Raw genomic sequence first — 22110 nt, 5'->3', positions numbered from 1 at the left:
TCTTGTATTTATGTTAGATTTTGCTGTCTTTTTGTTTCTTTTGTTATTTTGAGCTCATTTAATCCTGAAAATACAAAAGGAAGACAAAAGCACACTTTTTCCAACATTAGTACTAAAAAGGGTTAGTTTTAAGCCACAATTGATGTAATTTATATGTTGCATTTTGTGCACATCAATGTGCGCACATATGAATGGGACACGTATGAATGTACTTAGATATACGGAAGTGTATACGCGTGATGTAATCTAATGATTGTAAACCACTGGTAGACGTGTATGTGAAGATGTGGGGTTTTCAATATGTTTGAGATTACGTATTCCTAACCATGTTACTATTGAGAATGGAATGAAGTGCTGGTATGAGAACGTCAGACTCTCGAGGAATTGATGTCGGATTCGAGTGAATAAAATTGAGAAGATGTTTCAATGGAATACCTTACGTAGTTAGAATGTGATATGGCCTTTTAAGTATATGTATCAAATTATATATGATGTCACATTTACTAATGCATTGGTTATATATATGGTGACCGTAGGTTACACGGACATCATTATCACCAGATGAACAAGCGGGTGAAGATCGAGATTAAGAGCATGGATTGTAGGAAGGGTAGTCACGTAGATTGCATTTGCATGTTATCCTTGATACGTTAATTAAGGATGATTGATGTCTTTCTTTAAAATGAGTCGTTTTAAATGCTTTTCGAGAATGTCAGAGCATTGATGTGAAAGAAATTTTATGGTTCCTATTTTCCGTTGTGTATTTATTATCACACCCCTTTCTGCGGCGGAAGCACGAGGTGTGATCATGAAAGGTTTTCATTGCATACGATTGGTAAACATACTACATGCTCATAAAAATAACCTCAAACACCATTACATAACAGAAAACATAGTTAAGTGTTTACATTACGAAACAACATATTGTCTGAAAATTACAACTTTATTTAAGACAAACATAAATGACATCCACGAGCATGAGTAAGACAGCGCGCACATCCACTTTTAGTTACCTGAAATACATGTGAGTTTTGGAAAAACGTCAACATAATGTTGGTGTGAATTCATGCAGTGATTGTTTTGAATGTTTAAATACTTGAATGAAAACATGATATGCAACTTGTAGAATGTATGAATGTTTGAATGTAACTTGTAAAACGTATCTGTAACTGTGTACTATGAATGTTTGAATGTATCAAATAGAATGTATCTGTAACTGAATACTATGAATGTTTGAGATCGCTAGTGGTTTGCAAGGCCACAAACATGTGTCACGACATAGGAAGCCACCAAACCTAGGCATTTTTGTCGACTTTGACTGAGACACAGAAGCACTGTTTGGTAGAAGTAGGCCAAGAGTGGGGTTGCCTGAAACCCATTAGATCTAACCTTTTGTTCCGCGGTCTAAATGTATACGTTGATTAATGGTGCTTATGGTACCCTATTCGAGACATGATCTAGAATGTTTCACTTGAATGTTTTTGTACTCCATCATACCATTTGTAAACATTGTAACATTTGTAACATGTATTTCACCTCCGAAGTTATAAAACCAAAAACAGTTAAAGGAAAAAGGGGGAGCATGAACTCACAACTTTGCGTTCCTTGCGTCGTAAACTTCACCGGACTTGCTTATTTAACGTTGTGACCTATACGTGTTTTATTAACATTAGTCACTGGACGTGTATCGCACAAATACAAGTCACTATCTTTTGTGGACGTATTCTTGTGTTAAAAATGATTTATATTCTTAACTAAGTGCCTTACTTATATTATTTTCTGAAAAATAAATATAAGTTTCTTGTATTTTGCACCCAGATTATGTATCTTGTATGTTGTATGTGTATTTTTGTGTTTTCACTTCTCAAGAGCATTTTGTGTATTTTCAAGTCCTAATACACTATCACGTATAATACATACTACATACACTTAGCACAAAATGTGGTGATCAATAAATATATATATTTTTCTCAAAAATATACATACTTAATATCAATTTTTTTAATCTTGAAGAAATCATCATTTCTTAACACAAAAATTAGGGAAACCTTGGTAAATATTTTTAGGGAATAAGTTTCTCAAAAACTTATATTTTTCTAAGTGTCAAAATTTATAAAAATTTTGACAGAGTTTCCCCTAAAAATGGAGGTTTCCCATGTTTTCAAAACATGTGTTTATTTTCTTTTAAAATCACCACAACAATCAACAACTTGATCAACACTTAACAAGTGCTAAAATCATGTAAATTACACTACATCATGAACTTGAAGTTTTTGTAAAAACTTGTAGTAACTTACCATGTTATTTAGTAGGTTTAGTTACCCTTAAAAACATGGTTATTTGTTTGTAAATCGCTTTACTAAAAGATTTAGTCATTTACAACTTGTAAAATGATTTTTCTCAAAATACTTCTCTTGTATTTTTCTTGTTTCTTACATACCTCTATACTTTATTAACCACCAAAAATAAGGTTTATTTGTTTAAGAACCAAGATTAAGTAAAACTTATGTTTTAACTTGGTTTCTTGGATAATCATACTTGAAATATTTAGATATATATGATTCACAACATACTTTGATCATTATTTTTCAAGAAACATTATATTCATTCAAGTTCATGACTTTAGTGAGGATGATCCATAACCTTTAACATGTTCATCCTCTCATCTTGCTAGATTATGTTCTTAATCATGATCTAGCAAGATTACATGATGATCAACATCATTTCTACAAACAAACAATAATCAACAAGTATATCATCACTAAAACAACATGATTTCTTTATATTTAGAGCTTATGTCCATGTTTCTTTCTTTTGATTCTTAATGTTCTTCAAGATTAACATAGCACATAACCTTTTACCCACTAAAATAAGATGAAATATGAAGTGTATGATGTTCTTACCGCTAGCTCAAGGCTAGGGATGATCAAGAGGGTAAACGAAGTGGATAAAAGCAAATAAGAGAGGTCCTTGAACTTCCGAAAGCTCCTAGCTTCCTTATGCACCTTCTAACACCCTTGAGTATGCTTGGAATTTGTGGAAGATGAATGAATGATGGTGGTGGTGGTGTTGTTGGTTACGGCCGAAGCCAAGAAGAAGAGAAGTAGAAGAAGTGGTGTTGAATGTGTAATGAGCTTATGTTCACAAGTTATTCTTATAAACTCCTAACTCATGTTTTCCTTTGGTTCATATGCTTATTAAAGTACCAACAAGATCCATTATTAAATTGAAAGAAAATCACAAGGTGGGTCCCTTGTCTAGAACCGGTCATGGGGGGGGGGTGTTAGTTTGATTCCAATTGGAAGTTACAAGTTCTAGTTTCATTTCAAGTGTTAAATTTAATGTTAAGTGTGTTTAGGTGTTTTAGAATGTAATATGATGTTTAGGGACCATAACTAGCTTGGTAATGTTAAAATAATGCCTCTAATAATATTTTGATGTTCCGGGTAATGTCCAGTTGTTCGGTTTGATACCGGTTCGTTAAAGTGTTAAATTGCACCTTTTTGCGTCTTTTAAGTATCCTTTTGTAACACTTTCAATTCCCGACACTTAGGGAAGTATTCTGGATGATAAATCATAATTTCTGCATAATAATTCAGTGTCATAATGCTGATTATAGCTGAATATAATAAAATTCTGCACTTAAAGTGCGTTTCGGGTGCTTTTTAGTGCTTATTTTAGCTTCCGGAACGTCTATATGTTAACCCTTATATGCACTTTTGGGTTTTAATGTATTCTTGTCATTGGGCCTACACCTAGGCTCCAATTTTATTGTCTGACTGCTTTCTGCAGAATTGTTGACACAATGTGTCTTACCGGTGAGTTTACTAGTATTTCTGACGCAACGCTCTCGTTAATGCATAAAGCTATATTTGGTAGTATAAAACGTGCATGAATTCACTTGTATTGTATGAAATCAGATAATGTTGACATTAAAGTACATAATTGTAATCATCAAGTAATAATTAAAGTGTACGGAAATTACCTGTTTGGTGCCAGTTGTCACAGTCTCCCCCCGTTAAAAGAATTTCGTCCCGAAATTCAGGCTGATCTATCTCTCGCAGAAGTCTTCTTGAACAGGTGGGGATACTTTTCTTTAAACTGGTCTTCACGTTCCCACGTGTACTCGGGACCGTGTTTAGAGTTCCAACGTACTTTGACAAGTTTGACAGTGCTCCTCCTGGTCTTGTTGACTTTCCAGTCTGTAACCTCAACGGGTTGTTCTGTAAATTGGAGGGTGTCATCAATATGTACTTCATCCGCAGGGATGATCACGTTTTCTCGTGTTGGACTCTTCTTGAGATTGGATACATGGAACGTATCATGTACTCCGTTAAGTTCTTCCGGTAACTCCAACTTGTATGCCACGGTACCAATTCTTTCCAAGATTTCGAATGGTCCGATATATCGTGGATTCAGCTTTCCACGCTTTCCAAATCTGACTACGCCCTTCCAAGGTGAGACCTTCAACAAAACCTTGTCTCCCACCTCGAATTCCAATGGTTTTCGTCTTCGATCAGCGTAGCTCTTTTGTCGATCTCGAGCCGCCTTAATGCGATCTCGGATCTGCATAATCTTTTTGGTTGTCTCTTATACAAGTTCAGGACCAACCATACGTTTATCTCCTGCGTCTGCCCAACATAAGGGCGATCGGCACTTGCGGCCATACAGAGCTTCGAATGTTGCGGCTTTTATGCTTGTATGATAACTGTTATTGTAGGAAAACTCAACTAAAGGTAGATGAGTATCCCAACTGCCGCCTAGGTCCATGACACATGCGCGAAGCATATCTTCTAATGTTTGTATGGTTCGTTCGCTCTGGCCGTCTGTTTGGGGATGGAATGTCGTGCTTAGATCTAACTGCGATCCAAAGGCTTCCTGAAAGGATTGCCAGATCCTTGAGACAAAGCGTCCATCTCTCTCTGAAATGATTGAGATATGCACTCCATGACATGCCACAATTTCTTTTAAGTATATCTCAGCAAGCTTTCCAGTGCTGTCTTTTTCTCGGATTGGTAGGAAGTGCGCAGACTTTGTTAACCGATCAACTATCACCCATATCATATCGTGCCCTCTAGAGGCTTGGGTAATTTTGTGATGAAGTCCATTGAGATTTCCTCCCACTTCCACATGGGTATCTCTGGTTGTTGTAGTAGGCCAGACGGTTTCTGATATTCGGCCTTAACCTTAGCACAGGTTATGCACTTTCCAACGTAAACAACAACATCGCTTTTGAGTCTCGGCCACCAATAGTATTCTTTCAAGTCTTGATACATCTTGTCCGAACCTGGATGGATCGAGTATCTCGATTTACGCGCTTCATCAAGGATGACTTCTCGAATGCCGCCATAGAGCGGAACCCAAATATGCTTCTTAAAGTATAAGGCTCCCTCTTCATTTGGCACCATATATTTCAACATACCCCGGAGGTATTCAGCTTTACGGTTTTCCACCTTAAGCGCTTCTTGTTGGGCGTCACGAATACGTGCAGTGAGGTTCGTTCGAATCGTCATTTCCAATGCTCGAACCCTTAGGGTCTTAACCCTTTCTTTTCGACTTAATGCGTCCGCCACAACGTTTGCCTTTCCAGGATGGTACTTAATCTCACAGTCGTAATCATTTAGCAGCTCGACCCATCGCCGCTGGCGCATGTTTAATTCCTTCTGATCAAGTATATGTTGTAAGCTTTTGTGATCCGTGAAAATTGTACATCGAGTACCATATAGATAATGTCGCCAGATCTTCAAGGCGAATACCACCGCGCCAAGTTCCAAGTCGTGAGTGGTATAGTTTCTTTCATGAACCTTCAATTGTCTTGAAGCATAAGCGATGACTTTCTGGCGTTGCATGAGCACGCGACCTAAACCTTGTCGTGAAGCGTCGCGGTATACCACGAAGTCTTCAGTGCCTTCGGGTAAAGATAGTATTGGTGCATCGCATACCTTATTCTTAAGTAGTTGGAAGGCTTCTTCCTGCTTGTCACCCCAGTCGTACTTCTTATCTTTCTGTGTAAGCGTAGTTAGCGGTTGAGCTATCTTTGAGAAATTCTCAATAAACCGTCGATAATAGCCCGCTAAGCCCAAAAATTGTCGAACTTCCGTTGGGGTTTTGGGGGCCTCCCAATTCCTTATTGCTTCAATCTTGGATGGGTCTACATGAATGCCCTTCTCATTCACAACGTGACCAAGAAATTGAACTTCGCGAATCCAGAATTCGCACTTTGAGAACTTCGCATACAACTTCTCTTTCTTCAGTAGTTCCAAAATGGTTCTGAGGTGTTGCTCGTGTTCTTCTTTCGTTCGGGAATAAATCAGGATATCATCGATAAATACAATCACGAATTTATCGAGATATGGTTTGCATACGCGGTTCATCAGGTCCATAAATACCGCTGGTGCGTTCGTCAATCCAAATGGCGTCACAAGAAACTCGTAGTGCCCATAACGCGTTCGGAATGCAGTCTTAGGTACGCTTTCTTCTTGTATCCTTAACTGATGGTATCCAGATCGATGATCGATCTTGGAATAGTAGCTTGACCCTTGCAGCTGATCAAATAAGTCATCAATCCTCGGTAATGGATACCGATTCTTGATAGTGAGCTTGTTTAGTTCCCTGTAATCGATACACATCCGCAGAGTTCCATCCTTTTTCTTCACGAACAATACTGGAGCTCCCCAAGGCGAGAAGCTTGGCCTTATGAATCCTTTATCCAACAACTCCTGGAGTTGTGTAGATAATTCTTGCATCTCGGATGGTGCAAGCCGATAGGGTTCCTTGGCTACAGGAGAGGCTCCTGGAACCAAGTCTATACGGAATTCGACTTGTCGTTGCGGAGGTAGTCCCGGCAGATCTTCGGGAAAAACATCAGGGAATTCCTTCACCACAGGAATGTCTTCGAGTTTCGGCTCTTCATCCTTCTTATCTACAACGTGCGCTAGGAAAGCAACACATCCTTTCCTTAAGCACTTCTGTGCCTTCATGCAACTGATGATTCTTAGAGGCGCGTCTCGTTTTTCTCCATGTACAATGAGAGTTTCATCATTCACCAGAGGGATGCGAATGATTTTCTTGTGACAAATAACTTCAGCTTTGTTCTTGGACAACCAGTCCATTCCGACCACTACATCGAAGCTACCCAATTGAATAGGTAAAAGGTCGATGCTAAATCTTCGTTCACCAAGTTCTAATGTGCAGCCTTTAACAACTTCGCCCGATTTAACAAGTTTACCATTGGCTAGTTCTATGGAGTAAGGAATATCCAATCTACTAGACTCTATCCCAAGCATATGTTTAAATTCCACAGACATGAAACTATAATCGACACCAGTGTCAAATAATATGGATGCAAAGTGATTGTTAACGAGAAACGTACCGGTGACCACGTTAAGGTCCTCGCGTGTGTCCCTTGCTCCAATCACAAATGCTCGAGCCTGAGCGTTGTTTCCCTTTGGGCAGTCTTTCATGAAATGATCATTGCTTCCACAACTGAAGCATCCTTGGTTCTTTTACCATTCCGGTTACCGTTGTCATTCCCACCATTGTTTCCATTACCATTACCATTACCATTGCGGCCTCCAATACCTTTTCCCCAACAATCCTCGGTACGGTGGCCTGACTTCCCATAGTTCTCGCATTTCCCAACGCGACAATTTCCCACGTGGTGAAAGTCACAGCGGTTGCATTTGGGCAGAGTGCCCTGATACTTCTTAGTTCATGTATTGCTTGCAGCCGCGAAGGTTTTTGCCTCCATAGGTGGGTTAGTGTCACGCTTCTTGTTGTTCGAACCCTTGTTGTTGTTGCGGGTTGCTTGGTTCAGGTTTGAATGCTTTCTCTTCTTGTCACCAGACGACTCAGCATGCGTCTTGGTCTTCTCAGTTGAGTTCAACGATAGTTTCTTCATACGGACCGCATCTTCAGTAAGGCTGACAGCCAGAGTTACAGCCTCAGTGATCGTTACGGGTTTGGCCGAAGTTACCAAACTACGAAATTCCGGGACTAATACTCAGGAGTCACCATGTAGGGAAGCACTCTAGATAAGTCATGGAACCTTCGAGTATAACCAGTGATGTCTGCACCTTCCATGGTCAGATGCCAAAACTCAGTCTCCAACCTCTGGAGTTCAGCACGGGAGCAATACTTATCTCTCATACGTTCTTTTAGCTCATCCCACATCATACTGTATGCAGCATCATCACCCAGAGTTTGAACTTGCAAGTTCCACCAAGTCAGAGCTTCATCAACAAACAACCCAGTAGCAAAAGTGACTTGTTGATCCGCGGTACACTTGCTCATGCGGATTGTGGCTTCAGTCTTTTCCATCCAACGTACAAATGCCACTGCGCCTCCAGTGCCATCATAGTTCAGTGGTTTGCAGTCAAGGAACTGCTTGAAGGTGCAGCCTTGAGCTGTGTTTCCTCCAGACGAATCTCCATGTCCGTTACGTCTAGCATTGCTTGGTCCTCCACAGTCTTCGGTGCGGTTTGCCTCGTACTGGGCGATAGCTGCGGAGATCCTTTCTTCCAGTAGAGCGTTCAGCTCTTCAGCAGTCCTTGGCAGTGGGGGAGGTGGAGGTTGATCACGAGTGTTCACAGCTCTTCTGGGTGCCATGTTCTGACAGAACATAACATAATAGGGTTAGACATTTCTTTGATATCGTCATACAAGACAGTAGTAGTGTATATATATATATATATAAACAGGCATATACCACATATGTGACATCAAACAATCCTCCCAATGCATGAATCGATTCGTACAGCAACAAGCATGTATAGTTAGGTAAACACCTTACTTCACATTGGCGGTTCTTGTCTTTATACCCTACGTTACTACTCCCATAGAGTATTTAATAGTCTGGGGGAGGGGTGTTCACGTTTGGCCTTTTTCTTATACTGAGGGAATCTATACGTGACAAGTCTTGCTGTGGTTTCTGTGCACTGAATTCCATAATTATGTATGCATCCATAATTACGTAACTCCTTGCACAGTCCGCACAGTTCGTTTCATCCCCGTATTTCTTCCTTCAGACAGGTCACTGTTTCCAGGCAAAGTCACATATACATGTGACATTCTACTTCTAGTATATGTATATATCACTTATCACACATAATTGCAAGTAATTCGTTAGTCAAAGACAAGTGCTACTCCAGTGCACCCTAAGTCTCATAGCGTCTTTTCTTGACTTGTAACACCTCGAAATTTTGTGTCCAATAATGTGTTAACACGTGTCATGAGTTTACACGTGGCATTAAATAATAAATAAAGGACTAAAGTTGACAAACCCGAAGCTTTGTAACGGTTAATCATGCTCACTAGAATACACGGTTTAAATTTCGTAAAGTTTCGTTAACGTATGAGAAAGTTATGCTCGAATTCGTGTGCGAAGGGTTAAAGCGTAAACGTTGAATGTTAGGACTTTTCGGGTGACAACGAAGTTAACCGGGGACCTAACAAAGTGGGTATATATTTTAAGGCCCTTATAGATCAACATTGAGGGTTTAAAATGCAAGAAAAACAAGTGCCTAATCAAGTCTTGAAGAGCCAAGGATCAAAATGAAATAAATCACCAAAGCTGATCAGGGAGGGCCTAGCGCGACGCGAGGGAGGCGTGGCGTCGCGCGAGGGGTGCCCAGCTCCGAATTAAATGGGTTGTTGCCTGCTGAGTGCAATCTGCTCGATTCTAACTCGATTCTCCACATCCCTTGACCCCTAAAACACCCCCTAGACACTAGAAACAAGTGTCGATCAGTTGTGGTGTGTGCTAGACCTTGTTGTCAATCAATTGTGGTGCTTAAATCCACTATATAAGGCCATGAACTTGCAACACTTTCTTCACACCTTCATCTGCATTTGAGGGCCACTTCTGGAGCTCAACTTCCTCTCAAGTGTTCCCTAATCAAGCTTAGGACTTCAGTAAAGTGTTCTAATCCTTTCTAAATTGAGTTTAGCTTAGTTATTTAGCTAAAAGTCAAACCGTCGTAATTACGGTTTGACTTCGAGATTAGTCAACAACGGCTCAGTCATAACTCGAATTAAAAGTAGTTATAAGTTGGTATTTATGTGGGTAATAAACCCTTAAGAGGGTTCCCCCTGATCACCACTCTAACTAGGTCAAAAGTCGGGTCAAACGTGTAATTAAAAAGTCAACAGAAAGTTTAAAATGCGATTTATGCATGATTAACAATGTAGAACACTTATAACCTGTTTTATCATTAATATAACTTGGTAATTAGTGTAAGGACATGTCTAAACATGTTCAACCCGACAATTTACTATAAAGACCCGGTTCGGAACCAAAAGTCACATAGTTTGACTTTCACTTTGACTTTCAGTTCTGACCCGTTATGGTATGTTTCAAAAATACCGTAGAGCCTTATTTGGACCAGGTTACATGCTAGTATAACCCTCTGTGATTATACCCCTCGGATCATTAGTTATCCAATTAATATGCATGATTCCGTTAATTGCCCATATGTTGACCATTATGCCCTTATTGCCTTAAAACGTGATTTTTGGAAATGTAAAAGAGTAGAAACTTTAATTACTGATATATAAACGTGTATGCAAAGTTTGACATCAATTTGAATTGTAGATTAAGAGTTATGCTCATTATCGCAAAATGAATGCTTTATGTTAATAAAATGGCGTAATTAGCGTATAGCCTAGTTAAGCCTACTTTTTGGTATCAAACTTAATACCCACTGATGTAATATATTATTTTGGGATTTTTAAATATTTTTAATTAATTTTAGGCTGAGCATAACTAGTAGTCGTAGACTTAATCCGGTAAATGTCGGTTTTGCCCTTACGGGCTATAAAATGAGTTTTACATATCTAAACGACTCCAAACCTTTTGCTACTGATCACATATGATAAATAAATTTATTTTAAGCCTTCTGGAAATATAAAAATATCAAATTTATGGATCAAACCCAGAAATGGCCTCTAAACGCCTTTTTAAGCGTTTTTAACGCATAGTATGTGCTATAACTATTTTAAACATACAAGGGTTGGTACCTACTGATATTTAAGGCACATTATAATATTTTAAACAGTAAGCAGAGGTTGTTAAACTCAGACTTCAGTTTTGAGCTTTACGGCTTATGTGAAATTACCAAAATGCCCCTACGGTGCATAGTTTGGTTATAATTGATAAATTTCACATATATACTTTACCCTACTATTATAACTTAGTAAAATAAGTATTTTTACTGATTACATCAGACCTGTAACTCAGGTGAATACTTAAACTCTTTTATAACCTTTTAAATGACTAAACTACCCCTACGGGGCATAGTTTGTGTTTAAATACGTTTCGGGCATAATGAATGATATCTTACTGATGTCACAACCTATTGAAGCATATTAACTTAGGATACCTGCAAATGGCTCATATGAATACCCGTTACGCTTATTACGCGTTCGATTCGGTTTGTGTAACTAGTTTACATAAACTAGCCTAAACGGGTCAACCCTTATCGGTTTTGTCTCAAAATCCAGAGTGTGTATGAAGTACCCACATTAAGCAAGTCTCCGAACTTGTCGGGTCTAAATCACATTCTATCCGGTCTTCGCTTAATAGTGCGTACGAACCGTATCATTAAAACTAACCGGTCTAAGCTAAGGCTTAATTAAAGACCCGTTAGAAATCTAATAAGTTATTATAGACCTTCGTTCCAGATTAGGAGCCCAGTAAAAGTACTTACATTTACTGTATTGGATTTATACTCTGCTCAGGTAAATACTCTTAACTTATTTCCCTATACGGGCTTGGGATACGGTACGATAAAAGTGCCGCTTGGTCGGGTATGTAGTCATTTAAATCGGATTGTGATTAATGTATTTACGTAACCCGCTTTGTTCTGTATTATTTGATGTATGGCCCTTAGGGTTAAATGACCATGTCCCGGATATCCTTGGCATCATTTTACGAAATGGCCACGACCTAAGCACGGGGTGTAGGCGTACACCTGACAGATGCTTTATGTAAAAACTGGTAATCCACTAAAGGAATCTACCTTGTGGGCATTATACCGGTGGCGTGTCAGATAACTTAAACAGGCTCTTCTAACCGGTGCTAATGGACGACAAATAAGTAAATCTGTATACAAGATTATATACAAATAATTGTCCCAAGTTATAAAGATATTTTGTGCCGAAGTGCATTCAAATTAATTTACAAACTCTATTCAAAAACGAGTCAGTTGAGTTGTATTTACCAGTGTAAACTGACGTATTTTCCAAAAAGGTTAAGTGCAGGTGCTAGACGTAATAGGCTGGCTACTCCAGACATCATTACTCAAGTCTCGCAAGCTCTAGATGTCAAAGTCTGTTGAACTATTGTTTCTGTTTTATTATCGATCCGCCTGTGGATCTTTTACTCTCCGTTGTAATACTGGATATTACTTATATTCGGATTGTAATATATTTTACCTTTTGCTTCCGCTGTGCATTCATATAAATGTGTTGTTTGACTATTATGTTGCCAACCACGTCACGGTAATCCCCCACCGGGCCCACCGGTGAGACACGTGGAAATCGGGGTGTGACAGGTTGGTATCAGAGCCAACATTGAGTGAATTAAACACTATCCTTAATGTTTAATCTCAATGACACAGTAGCACATTCTTTGACCTTTTGAGTCTAGACTTAACATAGGAATAATCTCAATCCTAATCTGGAAATTTTGCTTCCAATTTTTTTTTATATACGTCGCCAAGCGAAGGAGCTGTAATAAGAATTCTCCACATCCGGAGCCTTGAAATGCTGAGCTTCGTACCGCGGCCAGGATGAAACGTGCACCCAAGGAGAAAGCATTCAGAAATAAAATGAAGAAGAAACTCCTTTTGCTGAAGATCGTTTCCTTAATAGTCCTCATAAGGACATATTTATCTTTCAGTCCCTTCGAGGACAACATTATTCCTTTCAAGTCCCGCTTAGGGCAACTTTATACTTTTATTTTTATTTTTATATAGCGGAATGATTAAGTTTAAACTTTCATTCTAAACGTGAAATATGAAATAAATGAAAGATAACATTCTTTTTATAAGATCTACCATTATAATAAAATGGCAAAATCTAAAAGGACAAGACCTAGCTTCGGGTCATATTAAGACCGGCCAAGATGGCAGTTCCTCAATTTAGATTCAGATCCTTATTAACATTTCAATTTAGATATTGTTCTGCCTTAAATATTAAAAAGAATCTTAAAGGTAAAACCTAGCCTAAATGTCAATGCTGACATGGCCAAGATGATAAAACCTAGCCTAAATATCAATACAGACATGGCCAAGATGGTAAAACCTAGCCTAAATGTCATTTGCAGACATGGCCAAGACGGTAGAACCTATCCAAAAGATTCCTAACCCAGTTTAATGATCTCTGAATCCTGGGTTTACATCATCAATTAAGATGATCATATTTTAACCATACGTGGTAATATAGTGCCTACGGGCCTTGCTCATTTCTACATGAGCCAAAATACAGTGGTAGCTATGACTCCCTGTCAGAAAAAGGTAATGAACTAGGTTCAAACCTCAAGGCTTTGATTCTCTGAAATCCTAGCTTATAATTTATAAATGTCCTTGTGACTAGGCCTATTGTGCCAGAATACCTTCATGCTTTGATTCTCTGAAATCATAGCTTATAATTTAAAAGTGTCCATGTGACTAGGCCTTTGTGCCACCTTAATATCCATGATGTTTTATAACTAGGATAAATTATAATGCCTCGATTCTCTGAAATCGTGGCTTATAAATTAAACTTGTCTACGTGACTAGGCCATTTGTGCTATTATTAAAACCTTAATGCCTCGATTCTCTGAAATCATGGCTTATAAATTAAACTTGTCTACGCGACTAGGCCATTTGTGCTATTACTAACTTATAAATTAGGATTTATGATAAAAATCCTGAATAAAATGAACATCCTTCCTTCCCTGCCAGTATGCATTTTTAAAAGAATCTTAAAAGTGGAACCTAGCCTACGCGGCCAAGATGGTGAAACCTACTCAAGGTAATCAGATCCTTGTTAGCACCTAAGAACGTGTTAGCACTCCTGACAAATGTGATTCGATAGAATCACAACAGTCATCCCTATAATGGAAAAATTTTTATTTCCTAATTTGCCTAATGATCTAGAAATCATGGCTGATATCATCTTATAAGATGATCATATTGTAAACATCCATTAGTGATGTTTCACCTACGGGCCATATTATATTGTCCATTTGTGACACAAACATTACGATCTCTATGATCCCCTGTTTAAGGTAGTGAGCTGCGCTCAAACCTAATAGTCTATATGATCATTGCGATCCTGACTAGTATCATCAGTATGATGATCATAAATTCGTAATATTGACATCCCTAATGATGAACTGCCTACGGGCTATACTTTACTCTATTGTCGATAAGACAAAATAGCGGTGATCTTTATGATCCCCTATTCAAAATGGTGGGATTATACCTAAACCTAATAGTCCATATGATCGATGTGATCATGACTAATATCAGTAGATACGATAATTATAAATAGACATCCATTAGTGATGTTAATTGGTTTACCTTTCTGTCAAGAGAATCGCCTTTCAAGACGATGACAGTTGTAGTCTCTGACTCCCTGTCCAAGGGTGAAGAACTATGTTCAAGCCTTAAAACTCCTGACCTAATAAGATTGCAGCCTATGAATTGATGTCCTTGTGACAAACCCACAATTTATATTACAAGTCACCTATAACAAGCCTCCGTGCTATAGTTCGTCGTTCATAACAAGTTAACATACTAAATGTTAGCATCGCTGGTGACAGGCCTTAGTGCCATATCCTATAACGTCCTAGAGGCAAGGCCATTTGTGCCGCATCTAAATGTCATCACGACAAGGCCTTCGTGCCATATGATTACTTATGTCCTTCATGACTAGGCTTATTGCCATATCCTTCTACGTCCCTCGTGACAGGCTTCTATGCCATTTATGTGTATATATATATATAACCAAAGTCATGTAAGGCTAGCCTTTGAGCTATTCATAATCGTCCTTGTGACAAAGACAGTTGTGACGTTATGGTCCCCGGTCAAGCAGGTATTGGACACGCTCCAAACCTTGAATGCCATTGATAGTCCTTTTGTGACCTAAGCTAAATGTAATAGATATACATTCAAATAGCATTCATTAAGAATGTTCGGAACATAATGGCCTATACGGTTCGTGGATGCCGTGGCTAACCTATGTCAGGTCAACAGGATAATGACTAATAATGGTTTAATTTGGTATTTAGTACCAAGTTTTGAGTATGGAAAACTCGGATGAGATAGGCAATAGTCGCGATGCTATTAATGCGACAAAAGGAAATAATGTCTCAAACGTAAACCTCAATATTAATGGAATAAATTTCCAAGCGGTGGTTAACGCAGCAGTTGAAAGGCCAAGGGGAAAAGGTCATGAAACAACCCAAAGAGCCGAATGCTTCTCGCTCTAAATTTCATCCAAAACCACGTTCAAATGCTTGTGAGAAGAGCTTTGTTTACACTTCGGATATGAAGGATGAACCAAAGGAGGAGGATAACTCCTAGAAATCTAAGAAAGAGAGCAAGTACAGGCTTAATAAAAAGCAACGAAAGTTCAATAAGAAGCCTGTATGTAAGAATTGCTATAAAAAGACACTAGGGACAGTGTCGAATAGAACCAGGACCAAAGCAGTGTGACATCTGCTAAGGAACAGGTCATCATTTACCAGGAATGCAGGGACATAAAGAATGCAGTCTATCACGGCTGTGGTGAGTAAGACCGCATCGGAACTAGATACCATAAAGTTGCTAGAGAAGGTGCAGCTAAGCCTGGAAAGGCTAAAGGAGGAAATGCCTGAACTCACCTAATGAACGCCAAAAGGCAGTTTACGATGTCATCAAGTACGTTCATTTTCATCTACCAATGATAATTTCCTGCTAAGTGTCCTGATTTAATACAGGCAATAATAAATCTTCATAAACCATAAGCTTAGCAAACTTTTATATTATCCACAAGGTATAACTTACCAAGGAAACCATAGTAACCGATTCTTCTCGTATAGGCAAGAAATCCTTCTGAAAAATCTAGGAGTACTCTTTCTTCGCATAGAGTACGACAACATATGTTATTTTAATTATTTTTTTCTCATTTGTTTTTCTATCACCTGCGAATACCAAACTATGTTTGATGAAAGTACCATATGAGGATTGGCATATCCTGCTGTGTCCCATAGATTACTTCCATGCCTGATCAGTATGGAGGTTTAATACATGGAACCCCTAAGATATCCCAATGGTCATATTGTACTAAAGACGACTAGTAGTATTCAAAGAAGATATCCAGAATGGAATTGTCCAAGTAAATGTTCCCGATTAAGGAATTTGTGGACTTATAACATAAATGTGTCACTTATTTGACACAAGCAATGGTGGATGAACTGGAGCCTGAGATATGGAAAATCTCTGTAACCTCCTTACATCTTGATTATCTTCTCATAAGTTTTCCCTGCTTACCTCCTGGAAGGTAGGTATAATTAAGATTAGCATCCCGTTGTGGGCTGGAGTATTGTGAAAACTCCATATTGATTATGGAAAAATCGAAACCTTGATTAAGTAGGTTTTAAGACATAGGCTCATATAGCCTGACTCAATCTTCTGAGGGTTTTATATTATTAAATAAGAAAGACGGTTCATACTGCTTATATATTAATTGCCGCAACCCTAATTAGGCAACGATTAAGAATTTCCATCAGCTACCCAGGATCTAAAGGCAAATTATTGGTGGATAAGCTTGAAAAAGTCTGTAGCCACCTATGTAGCTAAATGCTTGACATGTGCACAAGTCAAAGCTGAGCATAAAAAGCCGTCAGGCTTGCTACAACAGCCTGAACTTCCTACGTGGAAGTGGGAAATGGTAACCATGGATTTTATCACCAAGTTACCTAAGACAAGGAAAGGAAATGATACAATATGGGTTATAGTCGATAGACTGACTAAGTCAGCACATTTCTTACCCATCAAGGAGACTTATAGCTCCGATATGTTAGCCCAGTTATATGTTGATAAGATTGTAGCCTTACATGGCATACCTATGTCTATTATCTCCGACAGAGATACTAGATACACATCGCATTTCCGGAAAAGTTTCCAGCAATCTTTGGGCACACGTTTGAATTTTAGTACGGCTTACCATCCTCAGACAGACGGTCAGAGTGAGCGTACTATTCAGACGTTAGAAGACATGCTACGTGCATGTGCGATCGATTTGGGTGGTAGTTGGGATAAGAACCTACCATTAATCGAATTCTCCTACAACAATAGCTACCATACCAGCATTAAGGCTGCGCCCTTCGAGGCATTATACGGTAGAAAGTGTAGATCGCCTGTTTGTTGGGCGGAAGTTGGAGATGTCCAATTATCAGGACCAGAGATAGTCTTCAAAACGACGGACAAGATTGTCCAGATTCGAGACCGTCTCAAGGCTGCCCGAGATAGGCAGAAAAGTTACGCAGATCCAAAGCGTAAGGATTTTCACTTCGAGGTAGGTGAAAAAGTGTTACTTAAAGTATCACCCTGGAAGGGGGTGATGCGTTTCGGTAAGAAAGGCAAACTAAGCCCGAGATACATAGGACCTTTCGAGGTTATCGAACGTGTCGGATCAGTTGCCTATAAGTTAAACTTACCCGAAGAGCTCAATGGAATTCACAATGTGTTCCACATCTGCAATCCGAAAAAGTGCTTCGCTGACGAATCACTGGTAATACCCCATACAGATGTGCATATGGATGAGAGCTTAAAATTTGTGGAAAAACCTTTGTTGATTGAAGATCGACAGGTAAAGAAGCTTTGGAGGAAGCAAGTACCTATTGTTAAGGTCAAATGGGATGCCCGTAGAGGTCCCGAATTCACGTGGGAGGTTGAATCCACGATGAAAGAAAAATACCCTTATTTGTTTCAGTAAATCTCGGGTCGAGATTTATTTTAAGGGGGTGAGGATGTAACACCTCGAAATTTTGTGTCCAATAATGTGTTAACACGTGTCATGAGTTTACACGTGGCATTAAATAATAAATAAAGGACTAAAGTTGACGAACCTTGAAAGTATGTAAATTCGAGGGTTAAAAATGTCAACAAAGGGTAAATATAATGTACATTAACCCTACATGGTGCTCATACCTTCAAACGAATAAATCATGGATCATACGAAGCTAAATGTGAGAGATTTCAAACTACAGGGGCTAAATGTGTCAACATGTTTAAATTATACCTCTGAGTGACCTTTTGACAAACCCGAAGGTTTGTAATGGTTAATCATGCTCACTAGAATACACGGTTTAAATTTCATAAAGTTTCGTTAACGTATGAGAAAGTTATGATCGAATTCGTGTGCGAAGGGTTAAAGCGTAAACGTTGAATGTTAGGACTTTTCGGGTGACAACGAAGTTAACCGGGGACCTAACAAAGTGGGTATATATTTTAAATCCCTTATAGATCAACATTGAGGGTTTAAAATGCAAGAAAAACAAGTGCCTAATCAAGTCTTGAAGAGCCAAGGATCAAAATGAAATAAATCACCAAAGCTGATCGGGGAGGGCCTAGCGCGACGCGAGGGAGGCGTGGCGTCGCGCGAGGGGTGCCCAGCTCCGAATTAAATGGGTTGTTGCCTGCTGAGTGCAATCTGCTCGATTCTAACTCGATTCTCCACATCCCTTGACCCCTAAAACACCCCCTAAACACTAGAAACAAGTGTTGATCAGTTGTGGTGTGTGCTAGACCTTGTTGTCAATCAATTGTGGTGCTTAAATCCACTATATAAGGCCATGAACTTGCAACACTTTCTTCACACCTTCATCTGCATTTGAGGACCACTTCTGGAGCTCGACTTCCTCTCAAGTGTTCCCTAATCAAGCTTAGGACTTCAGTAAGTGTTCTAATCCTTTCTAAATTGAGTTTAGCTTAGTTATTTAGCTAAAAGTCAAACCGTCGTAATTACGGTTTGACTTCGAGATTAGTCAACAATGGCTCAGTCATAACTCGAATTAAAAGTAGTTATAAGTTGGTATTTATGTGGGTAATAAACCCTTAAGAGGGTTCCCCCTGATCACCACTCTAACTAGGTCAAAAGTCGGGTCAAACGTGTAATTAAAAAGTCAACAGAAAGTTTAAAATGCGATTTATGCATGATTAACAATGTAGAACACTTATAACCTGTTTTATCATTAATATAACTTGGTAATTAGTGTAAGGACATGTCTAAACATGTTCAACCCGACAATTTACTATAAAGACCCGGTTCGGAACCGAAAGTCACATAGTTTGACTTTCACTTTGACTTTCAGTTCTGACCCGTTATGGTATGTTTCAAAAATACCGTAGAGCCTTATTTGGACCAGGTTACATGCTAGTATAACCCTCTGTGATTATACCCCTCGGATCATTAGTTATCCAATTAATATGCATGATTCCGTTAATTGCCCATATGTTGACCATTATGCCCTTATTGCCTTAAAACGTGATTTTTGGAAATGTAAAAGAGTAGAAACTTTAATTACTGATATATAAACGTGTATGCAAAGTTTGACATCAATTTGAATTGTAGATTAAGAGTTATGCTCATTATCGCAAAATGAATGCTTTATGTTAATAAAATGGCGTAATTAGCGTATAGCCTAGTTAAGCCTACTTTTTGGTATCAAACAATACGCACTGATGTAATATATTATTTTGGGATTTTTAAATATTTTTAATTAATTTTAGGCTGAGCATAACTAGTAGTCGTAGGCTTAATCCGGTAAATGTCGGTTTTGCCCTTACGGGCTATAAAATGAGTTTTACATATCTAAACGACTCCAAACCTTTTGCTACTGATCACATATGATAAATAAATTATTTTAAGCCTTCTGGAAATATAAAATATCAAATTTATGGATCAAACCCGGAAATGGCCTCTAATCGCCTTTTTAAGCGTTTTTAACGCATAGTATGTGCTATAACTATTTTAAACATACAAGGGTTGGTACCTACTGATATTTAAGGCACATTATAATATTTTAAACAGTAAGCAGAGGTTGTTAAACTCAGACTTCAGTTTTGAGCTTTACAGCTTATGTGAAATTACCAAAATGCCCCTACGGTGCATAGTTTGGTTATAATTGATAAATTTCACATATATACTTTACCCTACTGTTATAACTTAGTAAAATAAGTATTTTTATTGATTACATCAGACCTGTAACTCAGGTGAATACTTAAACTCTTTTATAACCTTTTAAATGACTAAACTACCCCTACGGGGCATAGTTTGTGTTTAAATACGTTTCGGGCATAATGAATGATATCTTACTGATGTCACAACCTATTGAAGCATATAAACTTAGGAAACCTACAAATGGCTCATATGAATACCCGTTACGCTTATTACGCGTTCGATCCGGTTTGTGTAACTAGTTTACATAAACTTGCCTAAACGGGTCAACCCTTATCGGTTTTGTCTCAAAATCCAGAGTGTGTATGAAGTACCCACGTTAAGAAAGTCTCCGAACTTGTCGGGTCTAAATCACATTCTATCCGGTCTTCGCTTAATAGTGCGTACGAACCGTATCATTAAAACTAACCGGTCTAAGCTAAGGCTTAATTAAAGACCCGTTAGAAATCTAATAAGTTATTATAAACCTTCGTTCCAGATTAGGAGCCCAGTAAAAGTACTTACATTTACTGTATTGGATTTATACTCTGCTCAGGTAAATACTCTTAACTTATTTCCCTATACGGGCTTGGGATACGGTACGATAAAAGTGCCGCTTGGTCGGGTATGTAGTCATTTAAATCGGATATGTAGTCATTTAAATCGGATTGTGATTAATGTATTTACGTTACCCGCTTTGTTCTGTATTATTTGATGTATGGCCCTTAGGGTTAAATGACCATGTTCCGGATATCCTTGGCATCATTTTACGAAATGGCCACGACCTAAGCACGGGACAGATGCTTTATGTAAAAACTGGTAATCCACTAAAGGAGTCTACCTTGTGGGCATTATACCGGTGGCGTGTCAGATAACCTAAACCGGCTCTTCTAACCGGTGCTAATGGACGGCAAATAAGTAAATCTGTATACAAGATTATATACAAATAATTGTCCCAAGTTATAAAGATATTTTGTGCCGAAGTGCATTCAAATTAATTTACAAACTCTTTTAAAAAACGAGTCAGTTGAGTTGTATTTACCAGTGTAAACTGACGTATTTTCCGAAAAGGTTAAGTGCAGGTGCTAGATGTAATAGGCTGGCTACTCCAGACATCATTACTCAAGTCTCGTAAGCTCTAGATGTCAAAGTCTGTTGAACTATTGTTTCTGTTTTATTATCGATCCGCCTGTGGATCTTTTACTCTCCGTTGTAATACTGGATATTACTTATATTCGGATTGTAATATATTTTACCTTTTGCTTCCGCTGTGCATTCATATAAATGTGTTGTTTGACTATTATGTTGCCAACCACGTCACGGTAATCCCCCACCAGGCCTACCGGTGAGACACGTGGAAATCGGGGTGTGACATGACTCAAGTAAACAGTTTCAGGTAGTGGATGTCGCGGGACGTTTTATGCATACGATTGGTAAACATACTACATGCTCATAAAAATAACCTCAAACACCATTACATAACAGAAAACATAGTTAAGTGTTTACATTACGAAACAACATATTGTCTGAAAGTTACAACTTTATTTAAGACAAACATAAACGACATCCACGAGCATGAGTAAGACAGCGCGCACATCCACTTTTAGTTACCTGAAATACATGTGAGTTTTGGAAAAATGTCAACATAATGTTGGTGTGAATTCATGAAGTGATTGTTTTGAATGTTTAAATACTTGAATGAAAACATGATATGCAACTTGTAGAATGTATGAATGTTTGAATGTAGCTTGTAAAACGTATATGTAACTGTGTACTATGAATGTTTGAATGTATCAAATAGAATGTATCTGTAACTGAATACTATGAATGTTTGAGATCGCTAGTGGTTTGCAAGGCCACTAACATGTGTCACGACATAGGAAGCCACCAAACCTAGGCATTTTTGTCGACTTTGAATGAGAC

The sequence above is a fragment of the Helianthus annuus genome, chromosome 10 (genome assembly GCF_002127325.2).
Source record: "Helianthus annuus cultivar XRQ/B chromosome 10, HanXRQr2.0-SUNRISE, whole genome shotgun sequence".
In the NCBI taxonomy this organism is placed as follows: Eukaryota; Viridiplantae; Streptophyta; class Magnoliopsida; order Asterales; family Asteraceae; genus Helianthus; species Helianthus annuus.
Note: the sequence above shows the minus strand (reverse complement) of the source record.